The 27,355-nt window shown below is 47.8% G+C and overlaps 1 protein-coding gene and 1 pseudogene across 4 annotated transcripts in view; one reads left to right on the top strand and one right to left on the bottom strand.

The window, feature by feature from the left end:
* The window catches only part of Cpes (Ceramide phosphoethanolamine synthase), a 73,412-nt gene extending 48,258 nt beyond the window's left edge, over positions 1 to 25,154 (bottom strand). Inside the window, exon 1 of one of the 4 annotated variants that reach the window (XM_075672542.1) lies at positions 24,942 to 25,154. The gene's annotated coding sequence lies outside the window, so the exon portion shown is untranslated. The other 3 variants (XM_075672537.1, XM_075672541.1, XM_075672539.1) reach the window with 3 other exon arrangements.
* A 938-nt stretch (positions 25,155 to 26,092) lies between these two features.
* LOC142559219 (uncharacterized) lies at positions 26,093 to 27,087 on the top strand (annotated as a pseudogene).
* The last annotated feature ends 268 nt before the right edge of the window (positions 27,088 to 27,355 follow it).

The following is a 27,355-nucleotide window of genomic DNA, read 5'->3' as shown; positions in this document are numbered from 1 at the left end:
GAACTCGCGACCTCGATGTTAGCAGCGCTACCACATAACCATAGCAGAGTCCTTATATGGCTCTGGCCCTATAGTAAGCTACCGCGGCAGGTGAGTGTGGTTTTTAGTCTTTGTGACTATACAGTCTCAACTACGGTCAATCACCATACGGACGAGCTTGCCGTGTTGAATAGAGACATCACGGTTACACCCCCGCCCCTCCCCCCCTTCCACGAGCTAAGAAGCCTTCCGAATAAGAACCGTTCTGAATACCCGGAAAACGGCAATGGTAAACCAAGAGCGCAGATTGGTGCGGCCGTACGAAGACGGCGAATGGAATATATATATTCTCGTCTCCCGCATTGTACCCGACGAATCAGAATTTCAGATTCGAAGCTTGGAATGCGAGTCGGCCATCGATGCATTATGCAGCGTGAGGCCCGCTATGCGTGGATGCATGCATTCCCTTTTCAATCGTTCGTTACATGTGCACGCTCCAAGGGGTAGGCGACCAACAAAATCTGAATAATCGTCCCCATTCAGGTTTCTGTCATATATATTGTTTTGTATTTTTGCCCGGAAATAGTAAACACTTCATTGTTTTTCCTTCCTTCCTTTTTCTTCTTTGCCCAACAAAAAGGAACGCAATTAAGACAAAAAGCGCACGCACGCACGCACGCACGCACGCATGCACACGCATACACGAAACGTACAGCATGAGCCCCCGCTGGATTGAAAATAGTAATGCTGCAAAGGGACGTAAGGGTCGAACAAAAAAAAAAAAGAGAGGCGTAAACTGTATAGTAAGGAGCCACACGTGTGCACGCAAGCACAAACCCAAGCACACACACACACACACACACACACACACACACACACACACACACACACACACACACACACACACACACACACACACACACACACGTACGCACACACACACGTACGCACATCCGCACATCTATAATCGCACACTCCAGTATCCCAGATGGGGCGGCGATGGTCTCGAAGGAAAGGAAAAAAAAAACGAGAGAATTCGATCGCCGCTTCGCAGTACATTGTCACCGCAGGAGACGTACGACGCAATTCGGCAGCGCGACAAGCCCGACCTCGCTACAGCTATAGGGAACCTTAATACCAAGTCTCTAGCGCCAGCGCCTACACTTCCGCGAGGGAGCGCTGCTGCTGTGCAGCAGCTGTAGACAGAAGCGCACACATAAAATACAACCGCACGCAGCGTGTAGAGGCTGCAATTCCCCTGCATTTCTACGTGCGTGCGTGCACTCTTTGGGAATTGATACATAAGGTGGCTCGCCCGCAGCCTTACTATTTTCCTCTCCTGCCTCAGGCGTGTACTGTGCAAAGAAACCCAATGTGATATTTTTTTTCATGACAAGATCTCAGGGAAGTGATCACGGTCGCAGAAGAACAGGGGGGGGGGGGGGGGGCAAGATTGCCAGCGTCAATCTTGGCAACGGCAGCACCCTGATGTGCGGGACGGCGGCCAGTTTGGCACGGCTGCATCTGACAGTACTATACTGGAACGAGATTTGCACGCGGTGTGTGCCAGTGTATACCTGCGTCCGTGCGTGACTGTGTGTGTTCGGGGGGGGGGGGTGCCTTTTTGTGAGCGTTGTGCGTTTGTCTGAGCGTACGTGCCATGTGCAATAAAGAGTTGGAGAGAGAGAGAGAGAGAGAGAGAGACGGTGGCCATTTCGAAACCTAGCGGTAAACAATACCACGGACGCAGAAGAAAAAATAAAAAACACCAAATTAATATTTCGAGACTGACTGCAGTTCAGTTTTGACACGAAGACTTCGCCGATAGCATTCATTTTTATCAATGTAAGTCTATGTAACACGCAACATTATGCACATATTTTTTTTCCCTATATGAAGTTAATAGATGCGCTGGTTTGAATACTAATGAAGTATTTCATTAGTATTCAAACCAGCGCACCTATTAACATAATTTAATGGGGGCACGTGTCCACATGAAAAGTGGGCCATACACGCACGTAAACGGAACTCATCGCCTGATGTCTGGCGTGGTGGCAGTGGCCGCACGGCAGCGTTCGGTCTTTCGTCGCATTTATACGTACCACAGCCAACGACCGATGACGCACAGTCGACTGAAAGAACGAATCGACCGCGATAATAACACCCGAGAAGCCAGGTCACGTGCGGACGCTGTAAAGATGTTCCCAAGATTGAAGATTGGGGAAAAAAAAATATAGCAGAAAACATAGCTCTCGACAAGCTACACCGAGCGTCGAATGAATACGCATACCGTGATTACGGGGGCGGTCGCGCAGCGATCCCGACGTTTTCCGGCGAAAGCAAAACACGGATCACACCCGGCGGGTCGCGGTAAACAACGCGAGAAGCCCGTCAGCCAATGCGGACAGCCGCGCGACGTCAGTCCGAGAACAAGTGAACTCGACAAAGCAATCCTGGTTCCTTATGAACAACAGCGCGAGGAACTGGAACGGTGAAAAAAAAAAAGACAAGAACGAGCAGTGCCCTGTTGCTGTCGTTCTTCCGTGTCTGCACCGTCCGGTCCCTGCTTTTGGCGCTGCTGTCGATAGAGAGCTTCAGTTCAGCGTAAAGTTCTTGCACTGACGGACGACGCGACGCTATCTTATACGCCGCAGAGTGCGGCTCGAACTAGTCGTGCAATACCGTGCAGAACGCTCAATCGCTCGCCAAAATAATTAGGTTTTTTTTTTTTTTCTCCTCCTTCACGAAAACACACTGACGTATAAGTAAACATTCTCGCCAGCTGCCACACAAGCTCAATGACGCGTTCGTCCTAATTCGATCACGTGATGGCATGCATAACGCACTCGTCCGCTCGTTCACACCTTATTGAAATGCTAAATCTCACTCGCTTACTCGACGGCGCATTCGCGTTTGCTCATCGATGCACTTACGGACAATATCGCTCGCACTGACTGATGTAACACACGCAAGCGTACACATATTCAGCGGCTATTCGATCGCCAACAGTCGGGAGACGTTGTTAGACCCATTTACTGATGTACTGATTCTGACGTAACCAAGCCAAGTTAACATACTCGTTCTGATGTCATTAACCCACACTTAAGTACATTCATTCTGATGAGACCAACCGAGAATGATGAGGCCCGCTCACTCACGTACTGATTCTGACGTAACTCATCTACACTGACGTACTCGTTATGACGTAATCAATTTACATTGGTTGTACTGATTCTGATGTAACCAATGTACGTTGGTTCTCACTCTTGCGTAGCCAATCCGCATCAACGTACTCACTCTGAAATAACCAACCTCTGCTGATGTACCCACTCACTAGGGTACTCATTCTGAAATATCCGACCCACATTGACATATTCATTCCAATGTAATCAGACCACACTGACGTAATGATTTTCATGTACTCAGTCGATACTGACGTACGCACTCTCCGACGCGCTCATTCTGACCATGTCCACACTGACCACGTGGCCTTTCTGATGTAGCCAACATACACTGACGTGCTCATTCGGATATGATCGAACTATACTGATGTGCTCCTTACTGATCACGACATACTCAATCCAGGCTGATGCACCTACTCACTGGGGTATTGATACTGACGTACCCACACTCATGTACCCTCTCACTGACGTAATGATTCTGACGTACAAAACCCACACTTATGCACCCAATAACTGACGCACTAACTGTGACGGATTCAACCCACACTGATGTACCAAACAACTGACGTACTCAACCTAGTGTTGTATACCCACTCACTGACTTACTCAACTCATACTGACGTACATGATGTGCCAAACTCCCATTGCCGTGCCCGCCTTCAGCTACACCTGTTCGCATTTCACTTCAACTGAACGTGTTTTTTTCATATCACACCCAATGGGCAGCTGCGTGGTTGCTTAGCGGATGCAACAGAGCGCAAGGCCGCGATTTCGATTCCAGGCCGGCCGCGTACTTCGATGGGAGCGGAATGCATAAAAACTCGCATGCCGAGCTTAACGCGTGCGCGTCAAAGAAACCTCAGCGGCCAAAATCGATCCGGAATCCTCGATACGGCGCCTTCCACAGCTCTCATGTCGCTTTAAGACGCGAATAAACCCCACAAGTCACGCATTCGTCCACCACTCACTGACAAGATCGAACTCGTTCACTCAATAAGACGCATCCACGCCGGCCGCTCACCGAGCCACTCACGCTCAGCCACTCGAATTAACGCACACGCGCACGCAAGGAGACGGATGAAAAGGAATAAGCGTATATAGGAACGTCGGGCACGCTACGTATACATACATCACAGCTGTCCCCGTCGACGTCGCGCAGCTTGCGCCTTCAGCCGGGGTTTCAGTCGGGGCGAGGAGAGGAGGGGCAGAGGGCCGCGGCGCGAAAGACCCGCGGCCGTTCCAATCTCCGCGGCCCCGCGATTTACGACTCGTGGGCTAGTTGCCTCGACAAGAAGCGGGCGGCCAGGAGAAACGGTCACGAGACCGTATAAGAGGAAAGCGCGAGGAAGTATAGTCGGTATAATGAAATGCGCGAAACAAAACAACGCTTGCAACGATCGAGTTTCGAGCAACGAAAGAAAGAAAGAAAGAAAGAAAGAAAGAAAGAAAGAAAGAAAGAAAGAAAGAAAGAAAGAAAGAAAGAAAGAAAGAAAGCAGAGGGAGGTGGGATTGGAGCTCCATAGGTAGGGGGGGGGGGTTATATATACTAGGCTCAGGAAGACGAAATGGCTTCGCACAACGAAGCCGTGCGGACGTAGCCGCAGTGACGCACAGGAAACGCTTTCCACACGCCGCCGGCAAGTAACGTCAAGTTACGAATCACTTTCACCTTCAGACCCTGCGGAAACCGCTGCGGAGGTGACTAATCTGTGTTTAGTTGCGGTTTGCCCGGATTGCGGAACGACTCCGTCCCGCTCGCAAGCTAGCATTTGCCGCAGCGCAATCACGTGAAGCTCGCGTCAACGGCTCCGCGCAAAGCGGCCAAACGGGGTTGGACGGCAACAACGACATTCACGGCGCGGTGTGCGCGCATTCCTCGAGGATGTGACAGTTGCCCTCTCCGATGTGCGAGTACGTGGGGCAAGGAGATTACGCAGTTTTACTTCGTGAGAGGTTGACGAACACAGATTAGAATTTGTTCCCCCCCCCCGTAAAAAAAAAAAGAACAGCCGCAAGGACACGCAGCCGCGGCGAACAACATTGTTGAGAATTATTGTTAGTAGTAAAGAGAATCAATTATAAATATTATTAATAAACCTCCATTGTGACAAGGTCATCGGGACAAGAAATTGACTTCGTTATAAGCAGTACTTCGTTCAAAGCGGAAGAGCTATAGGAGAGTCGCAGTAACGCGAGAACATTAAAAAGCTGCGCATGAAGCTGTATTTCGGATAAAGCGACTTCGCTATAACGAGGGTTCACTGTATAAGAATGAACTTGAATTTAAAGTAAAGACCTACTGCCCGCGAAGGCTCAGTGGCTATTGAGCACGAAAGTCGCGGGTTCGAGTCTTGACCACGGCGGCCACGTTCACTGACCGCGAAATGAAGAAAAGAAAGAAACCACGCTCGTGCAGGCTGCTTAGGGTGAACGTTAAAGAACTCCAGGGTAGTATATAGATTAATATATACCGAGCGCGTCTCATACGGCATCATTAAAAAACACGTAAGTTGCTTTGAAACGTGTAGGACCCATAACTGAATCTTTAAGAGAATTAAGAAAGATAACGCGTGGTCGTTGCTCACCATCAGGGACCACCCAATATGACCCGTTTTTGCCACCGCTATAGCAACGAAAGAAGCAAAATATAGCGATGATAATAACGGAGGATTTTTGAAGGCCTGAATAAAACGTGCCATTACGTTCGTTGGTGTCCGCGGCGTACCGCGACAACGAATTAAAGCATGATTTTTGGGCCCTAAAAAGCTCACGCGCACACGGCGTTCTGCGAGACTGCCAGTGTGTTTCCCCCTCGCGTGTGTCTTTTTCGCACCCTATCACCTCTTTCAAATCGCTCCAACTTGCCCAAGAAGAAACTTTATTACAAAATGACGCAGATAGAACCACGATGAAACGTCGAAAGAAATAGGCGCGAGACAAAGAAATAACACACACACACACACACACTATATATATATATATATATATATATATATATATATATATATATATATATATATAGAGAGAGAGAGAGAGAGAGAGAGAGAGAGAGAGGGAAGAAGGAAAGGCAGGGAGATTAACCAGACTGAGTCCAGTTTGCTACCCTACACGTGGGGAGGGGAATGGGGAGTGACAGAGAGAGAGAGAGAGAGTGAGTGAGTGCCGGCCCTTCAAAAGCGCAATACCGGAACGACGAGCAGGGTACTACAGATGTACTGCCGAAGCGAGGACCACGTTTCCTTTAGGGAGCATTCACATATATTTATATATATAGGCGCCTACACGAGGGGAGGGGAATGGGGAGTGAAAGAGAGAGAGTGTGTGTGTGCCGGCCCTTCAAAAGCGCAATACCGGAACGACGAGCAGGGTACTACAGACGTGCTGCCGAAGCGAGGACCACGTTTCCTTTAGGGAGCATTCATATATATAGGCGCGCGCTCGCAGGTTGGCCTACGCACGCGTACGAAGGCACTTCCTAGTATCGTTCGTATACAACGTCGCGGTCGTATACATATCGCACCTCGAGATCACATTTTTTTCCCAGCTCGTTTTCTTCGTACCGCAGGTATATACTCCCCAACGTGCCACTCCGTTTATATGCCATCTCTCCACAGCCAAGCAGTCCTCTGTCGCATTTTCTTTCTTTCTTTCTTTCTTTCTTTCTTTCTTTCTTTCTTTCTTTCTTTCTTTCTTTCTTTAAATTTCTTGCCCGTGCCCCTACGCAGGATCGTCTTGCGATCGAGTCAATTTCAGAAGAGCATGTACACATATCCAGACAAAACGGTCCACGGCGGCGCGAATGCGATTGTACTACCTATATGCGAGTGAAATCTCGACGTAATGCGATATGACAGCGGGGAAAAGAAGAGTCGTACATCTGCAAGAAATACGAGGGGATAAGGCCGGCATTGTAATGGGAAAAAAAGCGAAACGCGAGCTCGGCGTGGAGGCATTCTATTTCCGAGGGTTTATGACCATCCGGAAGGCGTTCCGTTTGTATTTGTAGCACGTTGGTTTAACCCGTATATCTTATCTCGGTTCTTCGCGCGAAGAATTGGGAGAAAACGCGCTCGTTGCTTGGAAACCGTTCCTCCATCCCCCCCCCCTTTGACATTTCATATGAAAGTAAACAACAGCAAAAAAAAAAAGTCAAGATTTCGTCACACATGTTGGTTTCAAGGCTACGCGAGTTGTATGCGGCTATACTGCCACATGCAAAGCGTGCACAAATTTGACTCGCTCACCAAGGGCGAGTTGTGTAGCGTACGTATTACGTGTTTCCGACCGTATTTGATAGCGCGCGCTTTTGATTAAAAAAAGAACGAAAGAAAAGCAGCTCCTACATCAAAGGCAGCGAAGCTGCAATGAGAGAGTTACGACACCCTTCGGGAGGGCTATACGGGTCTATTTTGCCACTGCCCGAAATCTACCCGCGGATTTGCAATTGCAAACGTTATCCGATGCAACTGGTTCCTTATACGCTTCCTTATGGACTCCCGATAATTCAACTCTTGCGGGACCTCAAGATTTGGTGGAATTATCCGAAAGGTCGAATTAACGGACAGCGGCAGAATTAATTAATCCGAATGTTTTATTTATAACTGTTTGAAGTAATCTGTAATGCATTTCTTGTTTCTTGCTTTTGAAGCGCGATTCAACCAGTACGAGGCGAAAAGAGCCGACGTGTTCAGAAGCTGCTTCAGCGTGACACGACATTAAATAGGCGGGAACGAATAGCCTCACGGACTGAAAAAAAAGGATAAAGTACAAATTTAAATAGAAGAGCTTCACACCTGTAGGGAAACAGTAGCACCATCTGCAAAATGTGTTGTGTTTGCAAGCTATCAGTAGCCGCTGCGCGCATGAGGGGGCACTGGTCGCGAATTAGGGCCCAATCAACCGAAGCGGTATGCTATTGAGTTGGAACTGAACGAGTTTTCCTTACATATTAATGTATGTTCTTTCTTCGCTGCGGCTCTCCAGACGATCGAGTTAACCGAGATCGAATTAACCGGAGTCGATTGTAGCCGAGTATCTTCAAGCGCTTCACCAAATTCGAGCTTAGTGCCTCTGCAGTTCACGCTGTGTCCGATGCGTGTTCCTCTATAGGCTGCCACTGGCCCTACACCGCAAGATAACTCCCGCCCTTAAAAGTGTGTAAATGGGTCTGTAATTCTCCCCCTTACACCATTTTTCGGTGTAATGGTGAGAGTTGTAGGCCTATTTAAGCCCTTATGCGCGTTTCTAAGGGTGCAAATTATTTTGCAGTGTACTGCGCCCTCTTCCCCTTGTGCTTCGAACAAGGCGATGACGGCGGCCGGTAGGATTGAGCTATATTCCATGCCGATCACACCACCGCACGAAAACCGCTGTTGAACATGCTTGTACAGCTACGCTGTAAATAGAAATTACGTTCGAATGCGCCCCTGTCACCTCCTACATTGCTTCGCTAAAACTTCGCAATCAATGATTCGGAAGCTATAGTCGGTAACAGGTAAAGAATGCAAGCGGGAGGGTCCCCTCTCCCGAAAGAAAGCGTCATGCGCTTCGCCATTTATCCATCCGCGCTCCAGGAAAATGGTTCCTCGAAGATCCACCGGCGCAGAGAAAAGAAGTCCCCCGCTGTTCGACAATCGTACGGGCACGCTGCGATAAGACACTATATAATGTGTCTCAACCCGCGTCTTTGCACACACGTACCAGAAGCGCTCATCTAAATTTTAAAGAAGGCTCTCCGCTCGAAGCGCAGAAACACATGACAGTCTATAATGACATCACTTTTAAATAGGGCAGCCGACAAATAGGGCGGCCACTGTTTAATAGCTGTTTAAAAATTTATCGCAACATAGCAATCTGCCTATATATACCTATACCTATATATGTCTCTGACGATCTCATCCCCATCTCTTCTCTACTTTCTTTTTAAGCATGAAATGCTGTTAGCTCCCGTTGTCGGCGACCTTCAAGTGGCGTTGAGCCAAAAGCCAGAGCCGTTATCCGGACACTCAAACGAGAACTTCCGTGCAAGTTGCGAGAACAAAACGAGATCATCCAGGCAACCAGTCAAAACGTAAGAAAATGCGGTCTCTGGACCCAAACCCTTTGTACAGGGCCCCATTACATACGCTAGTTACTGCCCAAGCAAGTTACAAAAATCGTTGCTTCCGAGTTATTCCCAATGCTTGTTCACAGTATCACTCAAACTGTAACTTCTAATACGCTTAAGTTTTGTCACTTCCAATAGCGACGTTCAAAAGGCAAGATACAGGGCACCATACACTTAATTGTCATCTTTTGCCGCTGAGACAGGGTTGTCTGTGCGCTTTAGAACGCCAGCGGTGCGTGAGTTCCGCGGCGCTGGTTTCGCGTCGCCTCGAGAGATGGCGCCACGCAAGCGCTTTTCTTCTAGCTGGGCAGTGCGCTCCGCCTCCCTGTCCTCTTCAGCTGCCTGTCGCGCCGCCTTCAACCGGTTTTCTTCTTCTAGCTGGGTAGCGTCCATATAGACCGGTGCACAGTATAGCGTAGTGCGGTGTAGTGTGCTGAGGCGTCCCGTTGCGAATATGCACAACATCCATTTTAAGATCGCGGCTCGTATCATCTTCCACCAATATGCTTTGCCCGCGGCTATCTTATGCTTGCATCTACTCTTGATTACGAGAGTCGTTTTTTCTTTTCTTTTTTTCAACCAATCCTCTAATCTTCCCTTCTTTATCTCCACCGCTGATAAGTTACCGCTCCCATCAGATTTTCGCTGCAGCTCTTCTGGAAGGTGGACGTTTCCACTGGTTCTGAGGCGCTGCGGCGTACTAACTCTCTCTCTTTCTCTCTCTCTCTTTCTTTCACCGCTTATTGCTGGTTGGATGGAAGAAATAACGGCGAGACATTCCAAAAACGCCCGACGAGCGTGGCCTTTAAAGAACGGATGGAGTTTAGGTACGCCACAGGAAGTTCACAGCGCGCTCTACTTCCGATTCGCGTGAGAATCCCGCGTTATACCACGTGCACGGACGTCGCGGAATTTCTTAGCGCGTCGCGGGACAACGCATACAAAGGCAACATGCCTACTTCTGCATTGTCCGGCTGCTTTGTCCCCAGGGATAATTACTCTGAAGGCTACGCAATGGGGTTTGGGTTTGAACCTCCGCTCAGCGACTCTTCCATCCCCCCCCCCCTTTCTCTGCAGCCGATGCGCCCCTATTTATGCCCGTACACGACGAAGTGCTAACTGCCTTTTCAGCACTATACACTTGCGCGCATCCAGAGCAAGCGAAAACAAACACAGCCTCGTAAAAGCGCGCACGTATACCGAACACACGAGATAGTGCGAGACAGCGCGTGCGGTGCGTGTAGTGGACGAGGGGGCACGCCACATTACACGAGGGTCGTAAAGTGGCTGACTCCATATAACGATAACCTCAGTGCCGCTCTGGCGTTGGTAGAGCGCCCTGTTCTTCATTATACGAAATGGGGTCTTTTCCGCTCGGCCGCCCCCGGGCCATAAAAGAATGCGCACTCGCTGGATTATGCAAAAAAAAGGTCTTTGTTGCATTCGGAATGCCCTGTATAAGCACGCTGTTTTTTCGGACAGTAGTCTCTTTCGGGGAGGAATGTATGTTGCAGCAGTGTGCAATGGCTTACGGCCGGCAACGGCCTGTAACGCGTAAGCGGGGCTTACACACATCAATGCATATGATTTCGCTGAAAACCTGATACTCACAAAGACTTAATGCAGCACAACGAAGGAAGGGACATAAAGTATATGTTTGCAGGAACCCGATGAAGTCGGGTCGAGTCGGCTTGTCGGACCGAAAACCGGTCGTCGAGTGAGCGTCGAGGCGAGTTATGTAAAACCACTGGCTAGGGTTGGGTTGACTCACCCGATGCGTCTGACAAGAGACGCGTGTAAACGCGGTCGAGTAGGGCTGGGTCAATTCGACTTCCGACTCGACACGCTCGCGTCGACGTAAACGCGTGCTACACAGACACACATCACAGGCACTGCGTCTTCTCCGTCACGAGCATCTACGTCTTCCATCGTGGCTGAGCCCGCTGAGCTGCATTATGTCCTTGAGCAAGCATCAGCTAGCCAAACAGCACGTCCTTGTGCGCTCACACTGATAAGCTTCGCAGTAATCCGAACAAATCCTTCTCTATGCACTTCAATTATCGATATAATTTCGACACAGAAACGTTCGAATCGAAGAATTCATTTCAGCTTGTTCCACAGCGTTGAATATACGAGGAAGCGTTATCGCTCATCCACGTATATTGGGCTAGTCAAGTACCTCATCAAAAAAAAAAGGGGGGGGGGGGTCATGACTACCTCTTATTTCATTGCCAACACAACACCCGCTCTTTCAATAACAATATACTCTACAATTTACAGCATTGCTGACGTTAAAATTATTCTAATGGTAAACAAGATCATCGTGAATAATTAGCAATTGCCTGGGACTAACTTTGCTCACTGCAGACGCAACGCACGGAATCAGTTAAAAGTAAGTTGTCTAGTTTCTATCCACAATGCGTACGGAAAGCGAAGATTTTCAGAGCGTTGGCCCAGCACATGTGGAACTGCTTGTTCGCAAGGAACTAAGACAACCTGCCACTTTTCGGTCATCATTAAAACTATTATTATTACCTCCTTTCCTCCATTTAAGCCTACAGTTGCCACAGCCGTTTTATTTATTTATTGGTACCATTAACTTACATGTGATACATATTTCTTAATATGTATCTTACCTAATATACATAATCTACATCCTGCATGACTTATCAAATATTTTTCATCTGGTGACTTTACATCACAGGTATTGAAAATACGCACGCCTACTTGCATGCTGCCTGTGTTTTCTTGCGGTAGCAATTACATGAACACTCCAGGCGAATTTTCGGTGTCGGCGTAGGGCACCGTACATATTTAGGTGAATGTATATGATTACCTATGCGAAATACGCCAGGTTATACTAATACAATATTCAACCCCTAAAGTTGCTCACGCTAGGTCTTATGTTCTTGACTAAATTATTCCCCAGAATTTCGAAAATGTCAGCCCGCAAACAAACTTCGTGAAACATAACACTCAATGCGCACGCCTTTTATTTTAAATCTTCTCAGACTACTGAATATTAAAAGTGAAAAACCCCAACATGTCAGTGCTCAAATCTGAAAGTGATGAAATTTTAATGCCACGGCTCGGTACCGGCAGCGTAGTGGCGCCTGCGCGATGTCATCGCAGGCCCGACACGGTGTGTTAAATCTTTTAAGGTTTAAGGATGTACGGGTTCAAATGCGTTTCGGACACTCTTTATCTGTGCACTGCAATTGCACTCTCGCGCTCTTGTCGACCCCCAACGCGGTCCACAAAGATCGGCCTACGCGATCCGCGAACAAACCACCAAAAATATGTTGTGATCTCACCGACTTCTTCGCATAATGCGTGTGTACATTTCGTACGAGGACCACATGTACCGGTACACAAGCATTTTGCAGACACTCAACGGTCAAACAAAAACCCGTATTTAAAAAGAATGATTTAATAAGCGCTGCTGCCGCTTTGACGGGCTTTTAACGGGTCTGGACTGGGGGCCTCGGCAAATCCAGCCGCTGTAATAGTAAAGTTATCTCTCTCTCTCTCTCTCTATTGGAATGGTTCGATAACTATCCGGAGTTCTATAAAGGCGCAATCAAACGTAACGGGCGCGCTGACTCCCCACCCCTACCCCGCCCGCCCACTTCTCGCCCCACGCACACATACAAAAGAAACATTTTCGCGACCAGGTCTCGCGAGGGAGCTCATATGCGCTGCAGCACAATGGGAGTAAGTAACGCGGAAACAGAACGTGCCTCCCGATGAAACGATCTCGGGGTTCTGCCGTCTCGATTGAGCCCTGCGTCTTCGATCGACACAGAGCTCCATTGCCCCCCTCCCCCCCCCACCCCCTCCGCGGCTGTCTCTAATATCCATCCGCACTGAAGCTCTGATTGCTCAGACCATGTCCCCTCCATCCCGCACCCCTAGCGGCTTTCAGACTGCTGTTCGTCTTATTTTATGCACCCCGCGATTTGTTCGTGCTTTCCGCGCGCTGCTCAGTCCGTGTGTGCCTACGATATGAGCTAACCATCCCAAGCAAAGGGCTTAGTCCCACCCTTTGAGTCACAGCATGCTGCCATCGAGCTAATATTTAGAAACAGGGCACTTGCACTATGCACGTTGCGTGGTCTCTGTGTCTTCTACCCTGGCCATATATATTCAAGCGGCCCGCAACCGTAGAGAATAACCTGTCGAAACCTGTCCGCGTTCACGGATCGGCGCTTACGTGGAATCGAGCAGTATAGTGCTGGCGGCGCCATCTTGTGACGGACAGTTCTGTTACAGATAACACAATACACGGTTATCCGAAATCTTGAGGCGCCCTCATACTTCAGAGCCCGTACACAGCAGAACCACTGGCGGATCCAGAGAGGCGAGAGGAGGGGACAGGCGGGTACTGGAAGACAAAGGCCGGCGCCGTTGCTAACCGGCTTTTCGGCTAACCGTTACAGTGACTCAGCTATGTTGGTTCCGATAGTGCCATTCTTTCCTTTCTTCATCTAATATCTGTCCGAATCTTTCCCCAGTCACCAAAGAGAACCGGCTGCGTGACTCATGGAAAAGAAGGGGGCTCGCATACTGGACTCCGCTAATCCTTCCGTGATGCCTTCCATCCTACCGAGGTCACGCGCACAATGGGGGCGTATATAGCGGAGGACAGCGGACCACATTTTCTCCTTGCTGGTTCGCCTGACGCTACACGCTTCGAAAACACCGAAGCGCGTGAGACAAAGACGCAGGAAGAAACACGTCAGACACCGTGGTGTGCCTTCTTGCGTTTCGTTTTGTGGTCCTCGTCTCGCGAGCAGCAAGGTTTTCGAAGTATCGGCAGCCAACAAACCCAAAAACTAGCTTTGTCGCAGTGACGTGTAGGTTTCGCTGCACTGCACGGAGTCAATGAGACGAAGTATACAAGTCGAGCTGAAAGGCCGGCGTTTTCGTTGCATTGCACAGAGTCAATGAGACGAAGTGTACGAGTCGAGCTGAAAGGCCGGCGGAACGCCGACCACGTCGCCACGCCAGTACAGCGGAATCAGCATCGAGGCAGTGGCACGGGAGCCGCAATTCGAGGCGGCATCCGCGTCCCCACCAGCCGGCGTTGGCACGGCACGGCGATGGGGCAATCATCCCGTTCCGAGAATCCACGAAGGATGCTCCACGCTTCCCCCACCCCTTTGCCGCGGTCCCGGCTCGCAACTTCCGGGAGGATCGAGATGAAAGGAACCGAGCATTAGAGGAAACGAGGATACCGAATTAGCGCGATTCTAAGCAGCCTGCTTCGTCTCTCGCCTCTCTTCCTGCGCGAAATTCCTATATTCTCTGACAGCGAGAAGAATAAGGAATAAGGGCGTAGTGGCTTTGGCGTTGGCTGCTAAACCCGACGGCTCGGGATCGAATCGCGGCCGTGGAGGCCGCATTTCGACGGGGGCGAAATGCAAAAACGCCTGTGAACCATGGCGCACGATAAAAAAAAAAAACACACATTTTTCAAAATTAATCCGGAGTCCCCAATACGATGTACCTCATAATCATATCGTGTTTTCCGCACGCAAAAACCCAGGATTGATTGATTGATTGATCGATTGATTGATTGATTGATTGGATAAAATCACCCGATGAATTCGGTATCTTGTTAGTGTTAACGGGGGCCTCGAACTTGGCAGTCTTCATGCCACGAGGCAGCACACGAGGGTTTATTGTAGAATGTTCTCGCTTTGTTAGTGAAACAAAGAGGGATACGAAGTCGTACACAAACACTTTTCTGTCCTTCTCTGCGCACACGTGCCCGTTCGCGCCTTTCTTCTAACAGAGGATTTATTAGCCAGTCGCCCGCTTCTATATATGTGCTCATATACCATGCGACGCCTGCGGTTAACATGATGTCCCGCATCTGCCGACTCGGTCGTCAACAGCGCTGGCTAACAATCCCAGGGTTTTAATCTTGTACACGTACACAAATACCCAAGGAAGCGGAAGGGAGGATATAGCCCCCGCGATAGCGCTATTGATAAAGCGCCGCACGCGTGTAATGCGGAGGATGCGGGTTCGGCTCAATCTCTGATTGCGAGTTGTCTTCTCGGCCATTTCCATTTACCGTTTCTCTGTTATTCTTTTTTTACGTTCCAATTAAACACAATTAAGTTTTTTCTTACCCACGTTTCCTCTGGCTTCGTTGTTTGTTTCTTCGCATATATGGTCGTACTCTAAAAAGCTCCTTGCGGCACCGTTCGGCGCACGTTGAGTAACGTAACCTCTAAGTTCGCGAAGCAAATCGATGATCTACTCCGTCGCGTCAGTTTATGCAGGAAATGTGACAGCGCCCGCAAAAGTAGAGCCACGTATCAGGTTGCGATCTGTAATACGCAACCGGGGTGTGCGAGTGCGTAGGTATAGTTTCGTTATCTTCGGAGCGCGCTTAATTCAGTTAATTTCCCTCTCCCACTATAGCAGCACCGGATATTGGTCGGCCGGCCGCAGGGAGACAACGGTTTCCTTATTAACGCCCCGGCAAGCAGCCGCTGTTGCCTCCCAGGGCGGCCGAGAAATGAGGTATATACCGGCAGGGCTGGCGTATAGCAAGACGTGCGCTACACTATATACTATACTATACTATACTATACTATACTATACTATACTATACTATACTATACTATATAAGGTGTCCGAGAGAGAAAGAGAGCACGACTCATGTCGTCTTTCACATCGCGTTAACGAACAAGGCACTGCCATAAATACAGATATTTAGGAGTCGCCAAAGGCGTTCCGGAAGCTGGTAAATGAAGAGAGATTCATCGCCCTTCGGGCGCCTCGGAGCCCTCTACTTTCGCGACAAGCAAGAAGCGCGCGCCTCCTGCTCACCCATGGCATCAACGATGTGACGCAAGCGATAAATGTCAAGCCGTATGGCCGCATCTCCACCGTTAAGTCAAGCTGCAGATGGATACGCGCGCTCATTGAAACACAGTTGCTCGAATATGACGATATATACTAGGCTATTGTAATTTTCTACACGACACGCGCTAAATGGAAAAAAAGAAAGAAAAAAGAAAAAGAAGAAATAAAAAAGATACGAAATAACTGCGACCCTTAAGAAGAGGGAAAAAAACGAAAATCTAGCACATACTTTCTTTTTCTTTTTCGCGCCTCGTTGGACATTCCACACTCTGGCATCTGCTTACCCACAGTCATTAATAACGGCCGCCGACAGACGCAATCACACATGTTAAGCGGCAATATGCATTGTTAATCGGACACTTCGCCATTCATTTAACAGATCGGTACGAAGCCAAAGTTGAAGTCACACATTCAAATACGAAGAATTAAATGCGTTTAGAATCATGCAACCAGCTTTTCGTTTTCGAGGGCACAAACTTCAGGGAAACCTCCCCTTTTTTTTTTCTTTCTCTCTGATACCGAAACACCTTAACGAAGCGATTAATTATTCCTAACGAGAAAAACTGAATTAACGGCCGCCTTCAAGGAATCCGTCCGTGCTGCCGCACCGGAAAAGCGCCACCACCGCGTTCACTAACAGCTGTCAGGGCGGACTTTTAATTAGATGCTCCCTCGTTACTGCCCGCCCCGTCCCGGAAATTTGCGCCGTAGAAAGATGGGAAGAACCACTTCGACCTACACCGTCGTCAGTAAATCAACCGACGTGCTTACCGCTACACGCGCCAATGCCACATCAACAACTGCGTCGACCGTTATATCCCTATACCGAAGGCTTCCAGCAATGAAATCCTTAGCGTATAGGCACCCAGCAACGGAGGATTGAAAAAAAAAAGAAAAAACCCGACGGCTGTCCCCTTCACATTACCTGTGAAATAGAGCCTTGTCGGAGATGTGGTGGTCGCTTGTAGATCAAGTGCTCTGGCTCTGTTAATGTAAACGCTAGGTTAATGAGAAAAAATAAATAAAAGCCGGTTGTTTCCGACGAAGCTATTATCTGTGTCCGAGTGTTGATGGATGTTATCGCCAATAAAAAAAATAATGTCAGAACGTTCAGGCTTCATCCGAAAACTATTGACACAAAGATACACGTTGAACAGTATATGACTGTACGGCAAAAATAAGTTATGGTAGACTTCTGGGAAGTGGGGAGGAAAGCTCTTGCTTTACTGCACCCCTCCAAAGATGACGGCTACCCGGATTCACTTCCGAAAAAAACATTTCCTAGCGCAGACAATTCTTTAACGCGACTGCGCTAAGGACCCCGTGTGGCAGAAAATCCGGTGTCGGCGGAGTTGTCCGCGAGCGAAATTTTCCGTATGTATTTAGGTATACGACAAGTCTTGCTTTATGACATGCGGTATAAACGGGTTATATTTCCACGTTATTCTATGAGTAAAGTTTCTTACATCTTATCTTACACACTTGATAAAGTTATTCCGTGGATTTCCGAGGATGAGAGCCCGCAAACAAATGTCACGAAACAAAACCCGGGCAGCGCGAACTTTTACGGTAAATCTTCGCAGGCGTATATATTAAAAGTGCGAAACAAAAACAGAAACCTGAAAATTATGTAATATATATATATATTTTTTGGCGCGGCTGCGGACTACCTCTGGGACCGGACTACGCAAGAGGCCGCGTTTCTACCAGAAAGCTCGCCTTCGTGCATACAACGCTCGCCACCAGCGTTTCCCAGTAAACAGTACGGTTACGTACGCTGCTGTTGCCGGAAAGCGTGAGAAGCAGTCGGGGATCTTTTTAATGCTATCGCGTACAACTCTTAAAAGGCAACGCTTAAGCGTCCTCCAATTTTTTTTAACCTTCTCGACTCCCATGCACTCCTGACATGAGCTTTATGCGCGCATACGTTATAGCGTTACTGCGCGAGCAACCGCGTGCATACATACCCCACCGTCGTGAACGTCAAGCTAAATGCACGCAACCATTTATTTGGACGCTAAAAAAAGAAAGGCCGACGGCTTTGTTGTTGTTGTTTTGTTTCCCTTCGGTGTCGTCTCGCGCACAATCGAGGTGAGACAGCTGCAACGCCGCTGCAACGCAGCAAAATAATTTACACCTTCAAAAATGAATAAGGGTGCAAATCTGCCTTATTTTAGGGTGTACACCCGTAAAAGGGTGTACGGGTCTGAGCACACCCCACCCGTAAAAGCGTGTACGGGTCTGAGTGCACCATTTTAGAGTGTACTCAGACCCGTACACACTTTTACGGGTGGGGTGTGCTCAGACCCGTACACCCTTTTACAGGCGGGGTGTAGTAGTCAGACCCGTACACCCTTTTACGGGTGTACACTCTAAAAGGGTGCCCTCACACCCGTACACCCGTTTAGGGTGTAACAGTATGAATTATAGAACGACTTCTATGCCTTCATTGAAAATGGTGTAAGGGTGCGAGTTACATATGCCCGTTTACAGCCTCACTCACTTTTAAGGGCGTAAATTATTTTACAGTGTGACACGCTCCTCATCGCGCCAACTTTCCGAGACGTTTGCAGGGCGACGCTAAACCTTGGTCGCTGATTGATTAAGTGATCGACTGATTAGTGGGTTTTAAAGGCGCTAGGCCCAGATCTGACCAAAGAGCGCCACTTGCTAACCTTAATTACCATCGCTTTCGATGCTTCACCATTAGGCGAAAGCGACGTTCTTCTTTGTGTGCGTGTTTCTATCTTTAAGACGGCATATTCTTTTGTTACACGATCCCTCAATACAACGTAATCGCGAAGTCTGTGGGACCTTAGACCTATACAGTTAAAATTGAATAAGAAAGGCCGAGAGCTGAGTGAGCGGTTCGGTATATGCGCTTGTGCGAAATAAAAGCCAGCCAAGACAATAATAAGAACAACCTGGTTTCTAACGATTTTGTGGCTTCGCAAATTGAGAATATTCAACAAAATATTGGGCTATAAATGGAACAACTCGCCACGATTTGCATAGCGGCTTTCGTATATGCTCAGAAAAACATGATTCGTTGTAAATTTAGGCCGAAAGACCAGACATAAAGCGAAGTAAATAAATTTACAAGAACATCTGAAGCCACCTGCAGGAAGAATGGATAAATGCACGCAATATGTCCTTGCACCATTCCCCATAGTAGCCAGGCAATCGCAGTGGCCGAGTTAACTCCAGTATAACTTTAGCAGGAAATATACAAAAAGGAAAACTATACTTATGTTTGACATGACGTAACAAACAAGAAATGGAAAAAAAATTACGTTGTGGCACGCATTTCGGTCACAAGTATTGGACTGTTATCGCGCTCGGCGCGAAATGGAGCCCGAGGCACGGACGCAGGGCGCAACGCAACGCCGGAAGTGCGTCATGAATGCGCTCCCTGCGTGGTTACAGTTTTACGTGCTACCGAAGACACAAAAAAGGAGAGAGAGAGAGAGAGAGAGAGAGAGAGAGAGAGAGAGAGAGAGAGAGAGAGAGAGAGAGAGAGAGAGAGAGAGAGAGAGAGAGAGAGAGAGAGAGAGAGAGATGAAAGGAAGAGAGAAAAAAAAACTATAGCCCTCTATATACTTCCCTATACACTATACCCGTACCTGCAGTGACCAAGCCGCGAACGAGAGCAACGCGTTTTGAGACCTGACGCTTCCGGCCACCACGTGTGCGTGCGTGTGTGCGCACAGCGATACACCAAGTAGCGGCAGCACGTGGCTGTACAAAAACAAAGATATATGTAAAAAAAGCCAGCTAAACGCGGCAGTTACAGGATACTGCTGGCGCACGCAGCCTCTTTGCCGATATACCTGCCGTGCTTTCGACAAACTGGTGCGTAAACAGTTGTGACGTGTAGTACGACCGGCAACGCTAAGGCTTCGCCGAGCGAGCGAGTGCAGCTGCTACTCACTCCAGCACTGACATCGTTCCCGCTCGAGCGAGTCGTAGCGTGCTGAAACAATTAAAAAGCAGAAAAAAAATTATGGGGTTTTACGTGCAAAACCCACTTTATGATTACGAGGCACGCCGTGTAGCTGGGGGACTGCGGAAATTTGGACCGCCCGGGGTTCTTTAACGTGCACCTAAAATCCAAGTACCACGGGTGTTTTCGCATAAGATTAGGTGGGGTGACGAAATTAGGAAATTTACGGACACAACCTGGAGGTCAGCGTAGGACAGAGGTCGCTGGCAGAGGCCTTCATCCTGCAGTGGACATAAGAATAGACTGGTGGTGATGATGAGGGACGCTGTAAACCTAGAGGACTCCGAATTAATTCCGACCAGCTGAGGGTTTTTTTCTTTTTTATTTTGAAGGATGGAAGAGAAGGGGGGCGGTCCTGTAGCATCTTCTGCGAAAGGAACCAACCTCACGACTTCACTTAACAGTATACACGCTCAGACCTTCATGTTCGCTGACAGCAGGGCTGGGCAAAGCTACTTTGCAAACGTATCACGATACTGATACAAGATACTGAGACGAGAAGTATTATAGATACAGATACAAGGTAAAAGCGGATTAATTGCATCCGAGACGATACTTGTCATATGTACCATAAGATAATTCGATACAAAAAGTCCTCATTATAGTTGCGCGGCAGATGGCGCAACAAGTTATTAGGTTTACGGGCGCATTTCCTATCTCCCGTCAGCCAGACATTCATCTTTTCAAATTGCGTCTACTGACACGCATATACAACATTATTTCGATGTTCTAACAACTATCTATATCGCAATTAATCCCGAACAGTGTACGGGGCCGATATCACGCGCAGCAGTTAGTGGAATTACGCTGCGCAATCAGGATTTCTTTTTTTTCATGCCGCCTCTACCACCTGTACGATACACTGCTTTGCGGTTCTTCCGTAAAGCGGGTCAGTGTCTTATATTGAAGCGTGTTCGTTTGTATAGTTTTGTATAGTTTTATAATTGTGCCACATGAAGTTTCCGTGTGCATAATCTGCATATTACGCAATAAATATATATTGCACGCTTCATATGGAGATAACAAAGTTAAAAAAAATTTACACCGCAGTGTGCATATTTTGTTCCATGTAGCCGTCAGTAAACGGCAGTAAATATAACTTAGGATAAGAAGGTATTTTTTTAAAAAGGTACATGCACTGAAAAGTCAAAAGAAGCTTGGTGAGATCTGTCACCACCCAATTTCAAGGCGGGTACTCACGTCGTCGTCATCATAATCATCATCATCATCATCATCATCATCATCATCATTGTTACCACTGCAACTGTATAATGGGTTCACAGCAACTTTCAAAGTGTTGTGTAACTTTAGGTGAAGACTGAAGCTCGAGTTGGAGCAGTACGCGCCGCCGATGATGGTCTTGCAAAATGTGCATCCAAATTTGACTTTGCACCCCAGTCAGACGCAGAGACGGTAGACCATGTAGTTTTGAAGAAACAAAAAACAAAAAAAGAAGAACGTTTCGCACGGTGCAGGAAATGAGCAAAACTGTGGCACGAAAATAACCAGCAAATATTACGTAAGCGGAGGCGTCGAACTATGGAGGGGAAGCCAACCATGGAGCTTTATGAATGAAATTAAGAGAGAGATGCTTTCATATAATCGAAAACGCTGCAGCAAATGCTGTTCGAACTCACATTGAGGATACACAATTCTCTGAACGCGAAGCTTTACACAAGGAGAAAGATTGCCCATGGCGACTACTCATCCGTAGCGTCTGGAAATAACGCAGAAACGATCGAGCATGCTCTGTTCTAATGTCAAAGTATCCGTAGAGAGGTGAATATATACATTTACTCAGTCGAATTCCTTGAGTTTTAGAGGAATACTAACGAGAAACACTAAATTATTATAGACTGATAAAGAATATTCTTTCGGAATTCTATTCTATTCACGCTGGTTTTTCCGTAAAATATGACTATTACACCAGAAAATGAAGGTCAAATTTTTCTGTAATATCACGCCGAAATCCCAACGCCAGCGCGTCGGAGTGACGTCACACATTTCAGAGTATTTTTCAGCGTCTGCCGCGTTTTTTGCGCAGTAATAAGTTATTGAAACTTGCGGAGTCCAGTCCTCAGCTGCTTTAGAACACAGTGTACAAGTTCGCCTTTGCCAATAACAAATAATTCACTGCGCCCGAGCAGATGAGGTCAAAATCCATAATGTCACGCCGAGCAGGTGAGGGAACTCACAGGCCGCGTCGATGCCTGTCTTTCTTTTTTGGGGGGAGGGGGAGGGGAGGGGCGTCCTTTACGGTTTGATACCCAAGCCTCTTCACACGGTATTATTAGATCAGTTTTTTGGACATTTCCTTTTTTTTTTTGTAAGGGTAACTTAGTAATACAGCTCACATATATTTTTTTCTCTTCATCATCTCTTTAAATGTAGTATAGGAGAAAACCAAATGAACCAGCGGTGGAAAATATTAAAAGACGGCTGGAGTTATAATAGAGTTGGCACAAAGACCGTGCGGAGCGGCACCAGGGCTCTGAGTTCCATTGTAGACCTTCTCACGCTGCTCTCTAATTGTGACGGCCGCCAAACTGTTTCTGACTCGCGTCATCTAGCTGATTCCTAATGGTAGACTATTAAATAAATTCAATGCAGCATTAGTGAAATAATACGACAAGTTGTCTTTTACGCCACGCGACTTCAAACAGCAGCCGACGTATAGAGAGAGATGTGCGACAGCGGTGCGGGCAGGGCGATGGCGGCGGGCAGAGTAAGTTCAATAGAACAAGGCTCTCCGTTATTCCTACAGGAATTATACCGACTCTCGAGGAATATTTGCGCCGTCACCGTCGCCGTGCTGTCCTGCTATTGACAACGCCTGCGCGTGGAGAAGACGCACTTTAGACACAGACGCACATCAGGCGCTTGCAAAGTGCAATCAAAGTACTTAAAATTTGCAGCGATGTGCATTGGTGTTCCAGATATGTTTCTGCACTGTGCCAAGCACGGTGCGTAAAACTGCGGCCAGATCAGCCATGCATTTCACGAAACGTGTGAAGTCTGCATGTCGTAAAACAGGTGCTAAGCAGAACGTTTCAAGCAAGATGGTACGCTATAATCATCGACTTTACTTCCATTCTGCAGTTGGAAAATTTTACCTAAGGAGTATAATTAAAGAAGTTATTAAATCTTTATTCACTACCAATACCGGAGCCGCACAGCAGTCGAGTTTCTCAATCGTGTTTGGTTACAAGAAAACTGAGTTAGCATGAAAGTGGCGCCTCGGAATAAATTTTAACTGCTCTAAGAGACTCTGTTTCTTGGTGGATTTTGACATAGGTGTACCTTGTGCCTTAATAAGTACGATATACTTCGTACGACGCATCGAAAATACAGGTACTGATATACGTCTTGCCGAATGCATCACGATACAGATACAAGGCACCCAATAAGTGTCTTAAGATAGTATCACAGATATGTATGTTTCTTCGATACAGCCCAACCCTGGCTGTCAGGCGAACAATGTCACACGGCAGTGACGCTTCCCTTCATGTTTTACTCAAAATTCTAGACTCCAGAATGTAACAATTCCTTTTACTCTATTCTGCTTATTTCGTATAGTCCACCGTTCACGGCCGGCCGATCCGGGTGATCACGTGGACGGACCGTCGCTCTGACCACTGACGATACGCGAACAGTACTGGCAATGTAATGGAATCATTCCATTATCTGACCCAAATGGGTCTATTGCCGACATGTTATTCTACCCACTTTCTAACCTTATTCGTCGGAAAATCTCTTTTTGCTTGACGTTTAATGGTACAAACACATTCTTCAAAGAAGGATATACGTTTCTGGTCCGATGCATCTTGACCCTATTTGTAACCCAAGCTTAATTTAATGTCTTACGTCATTTAATTTATGCGCGGATATACAATGCGAATCGTTCTATTGACACGCGAAAGCGACGTGTTTTAATGTATCGCAGCCGTAAGCTGGAAAAATGGGGCACCTGTTACCACTTCTCATTTAGCAAGTGGAACGCGTCGTCTGCTACACGTTATTTAAAATGGCGTGCGCTTTTTGTGATCACAACGCTACCGAAGAGAGCACGCTCCCAGTCGAAATCGTCCCGCCAACAAAGAGGAACACCCATATATAACACCGCAACACAGAAGCACAGCATGCTCGACGCCTTTACCCCGGACGCTTTAGAGCCACAATGCGCGCACGCACATCGCACGGCCGCGCGCCACAAATTGTCACACATACATGCAACGCGTGTTTTGGAGACTCATCGCACGGAAGTCAGCGGCCGGGGAAAAGGGCGCGGATGATATGACACCGAGCAAATCGAAAGTGCAACGCTTACCGCAATTCGCGCACGACGGACTCCCGGTGTGATTCTCACTCCGCGCAGTGATCGACGCAGCGATTCACACCTTCACGGTCAACAAACAGTCCCACGCCAACTCAGCCGCGGAAAGAACGAAACAGACGACGCAGCTGGCCGAAAGCGCACATGCAGGTATACGTACACCAAGCGCCGTCGACGCCGCAAGCATTTCTGTCGGAAGCGACAGCTGCCGCGAACCCACCGCCTCCTCCAAACGCCACAAAAACAAGACGCTCCTGCGCTTCCCGAATTCCTCTGCTCCGTCGAACGCGATCAGCGCGTCCACGAGTACGACGCGAAATCGGCGTCGGTTTTTTTTTTTTTTTCCATCTTTTTTTTTTTATTTAGCCGACGGAACCGCGCTTTTTGTCTTCCGTTTCGGTAAAAAGTGTGGGAGAAGATGAAGTGAAACGGGGGGGCTGGCAGGTATACGCTCACCGTCATGCTAGTCGCTGCTCCACGGCGACTCGGCGAACCCGGAGGAGTGAGGCGGCGTTCGTAACCCATCGGGCGGCGGGATCACATGGAAGCGAGCTGTCAGCCAGCCACTCGCGATCGCGAATGCAAGCTGCTGCATAGGGAGAGAGCGCGGGCGGCCCGGCCGGCTGTGCTGCTGTGCTGCCTGCTTCTCCGCACACTCCGCGGGCAAGGCATCACTGACCATGCGCGGGATTAGTTGGCGAACGGCTCCAGAGATGGCAGCACGATACGCCTGCCCTCTCTTCTTTCCAACGGTGGCTCGTCTTTCTCGCGAAAATTGCGTGCGAGTGACAATAACCAGCTAAGAGCGTGTTCGTTGTAGAAATGGCCGCAAGGTGCGCTCATTTACAACGAGATATGCTCGTTACAACGAGATAGATACAACGAGATGGTGAAGTACCTGACGAATGGAGGCTAAGTAGGATGAGAATGATATATAAGGGAGAGGAGGACAAAGCTGACATAAATGACTACCGGCCTATAACGGTGACGTCAGTGGTTTACAGGGTGGTTATGCAGATTATAAAGGACAGACTGCAGGCGTGGGTAGAGAACGAGGGGGTGCTTGGAGAGCTACAAAATGGGTTCCGGAAGCATAGGAGGCTAGAAGACAATCTGTTCTCACTAACACAGTGCACTGAAATAGCTGAAAAGGTACACAGACCCCTATGGCTGGCTTTTTTTGGATATCAAGGGAGCCTATGACGGTGTACTTCAAGAGGGCTTGTAGGGCATTTTGGAAACTTTAGGAGTGCAACATGGAATAACCAATTTCTTAAAATATATCTACAAATGTAACTGGGTGATTATACAATGGGAAAAGCAGGATTCGGAGCCTCTAATGATTCGACGGGGGCTTAGGCAGGGGCGTTAATTGTCACCTCTGATGTTTATGCTGTACCTACAAGGTTTAGAGGCCAAAATACAGCAAAGCGGACTCGGCTTCAACCTATCATTTTTCAAACAAGGAAAATTGATTGAACAGTCATCAGGACTGATGTATGCGGATGATATTGTATTAATGGCTGACAATCCAGAAGATCTGCAGGAATTGATGGACATATGTGATACAGAAGGAGACAGATTAGGTTTGAAGTTTAGCAAAGAAAAATCAGCAGTCATGATTTTTAATGATAACATTTGCGGCGAGCATGAGATACAGGAGACCACGCTGGAGATAGTCGATAAGTACAAGTATCTTGGGGTGTGGATAAATAATGGCATTGAGTATCTGACAAAGTACGAAAAATATGTAACGACTAAAGGTAACAGAAGTATAGCGATTATGAAGAGTAGGGCACTGTGGAACTACAATAGGTACGAGGTAGTACGAGGGATATGAAAGGGGGTAATGGTTCCGGGCCTGACTTTTGCCAATGCAGTTCTATGTATGAGAGCAGAGACCCGGGCACAGTTGGAAAGTAGGCAACGTGGTGTGGGTAGGCTCGCTCAAGGAGCACATGGTAAGACACCAAAGCTTGAGGTGCAGGGGAATCTGGGATGGCCTTCTTTCGAGGGCAGAGAGGCTAGTAGCAAGATAGCATTTGAGGAGCGATTGAGAAAAATGGGGGAAATGCGGTGGGCTAGGAAGGTTTTCAGTTACTTATACACGAGGAATGCTGACACAAGGTGGAGGAAGCGAACTAGAAAATTTTCAAGAAGATACTTGGGCAGCAGTGAGGGGACAGGTAAGGAATCATCCTTCAAGAATAAGGTTAAGGAGACAGAGAGGGGTATGTCGAAAACAGAGATGTAAACCAAATCAGCATTAGAGACATACAGGACGTTTAAGCAAGAAATAGCCAAAGAAAATATTTACGATAACTCTAAGGGAAGCTCATTGTTGTTTGAGGCCAGGACAGGTGTGCTGCCGACTAAAACGTACCGAGCCAGATACCAGGAGATAGACTTGTTGTGCGGGGCGTGTGGAGAGGAGGAGGAAACGGCTGAACACCTGATACTTGCTTGTAAACAACTTCACCCTGCAGTTGAATGTAACGGGGAACTATTCAAAGCTTTGGGTTTTAAAGACAGTGAAAGTAAAATAGACTTTGAACAGGTAGAAATAACTAAACGGAGGCTGTCTGATTGGTGGATAATATGAACGCAAAAGTAAAGGAGTAAATATATAGGTATACATGCATATAGTACCATTCAAGGCTAGGTGGCGCGCGCCGCCGCCGCCCGATTCAAAGGGTTGAGCCCCATTCATCCATCCATCATCCATCCATCCATCCATCCATCCATATCTGTGCAGTATACGAAAATTTTGCTCCGTGAATTGTGATAGAAGGTTTATAGCAAAAATAAGTGTTTCTATTTGTGTCTGTGAGTATTCGTAGCGTGCGACTGAAATCTGAGCGTAATGTTAT

This window comes from Dermacentor variabilis, chromosome 10 (genome assembly GCF_050947875.1).
Source record: "Dermacentor variabilis isolate Ectoservices chromosome 10, ASM5094787v1, whole genome shotgun sequence".
NCBI lineage: Eukaryota > Metazoa > Arthropoda > Arachnida > Ixodida > Ixodidae > Dermacentor > Dermacentor variabilis.
The sequence above is the reverse complement of the archived record's forward strand: the minus strand, read 5'-3'. Positions and strand labels throughout refer to the sequence as shown.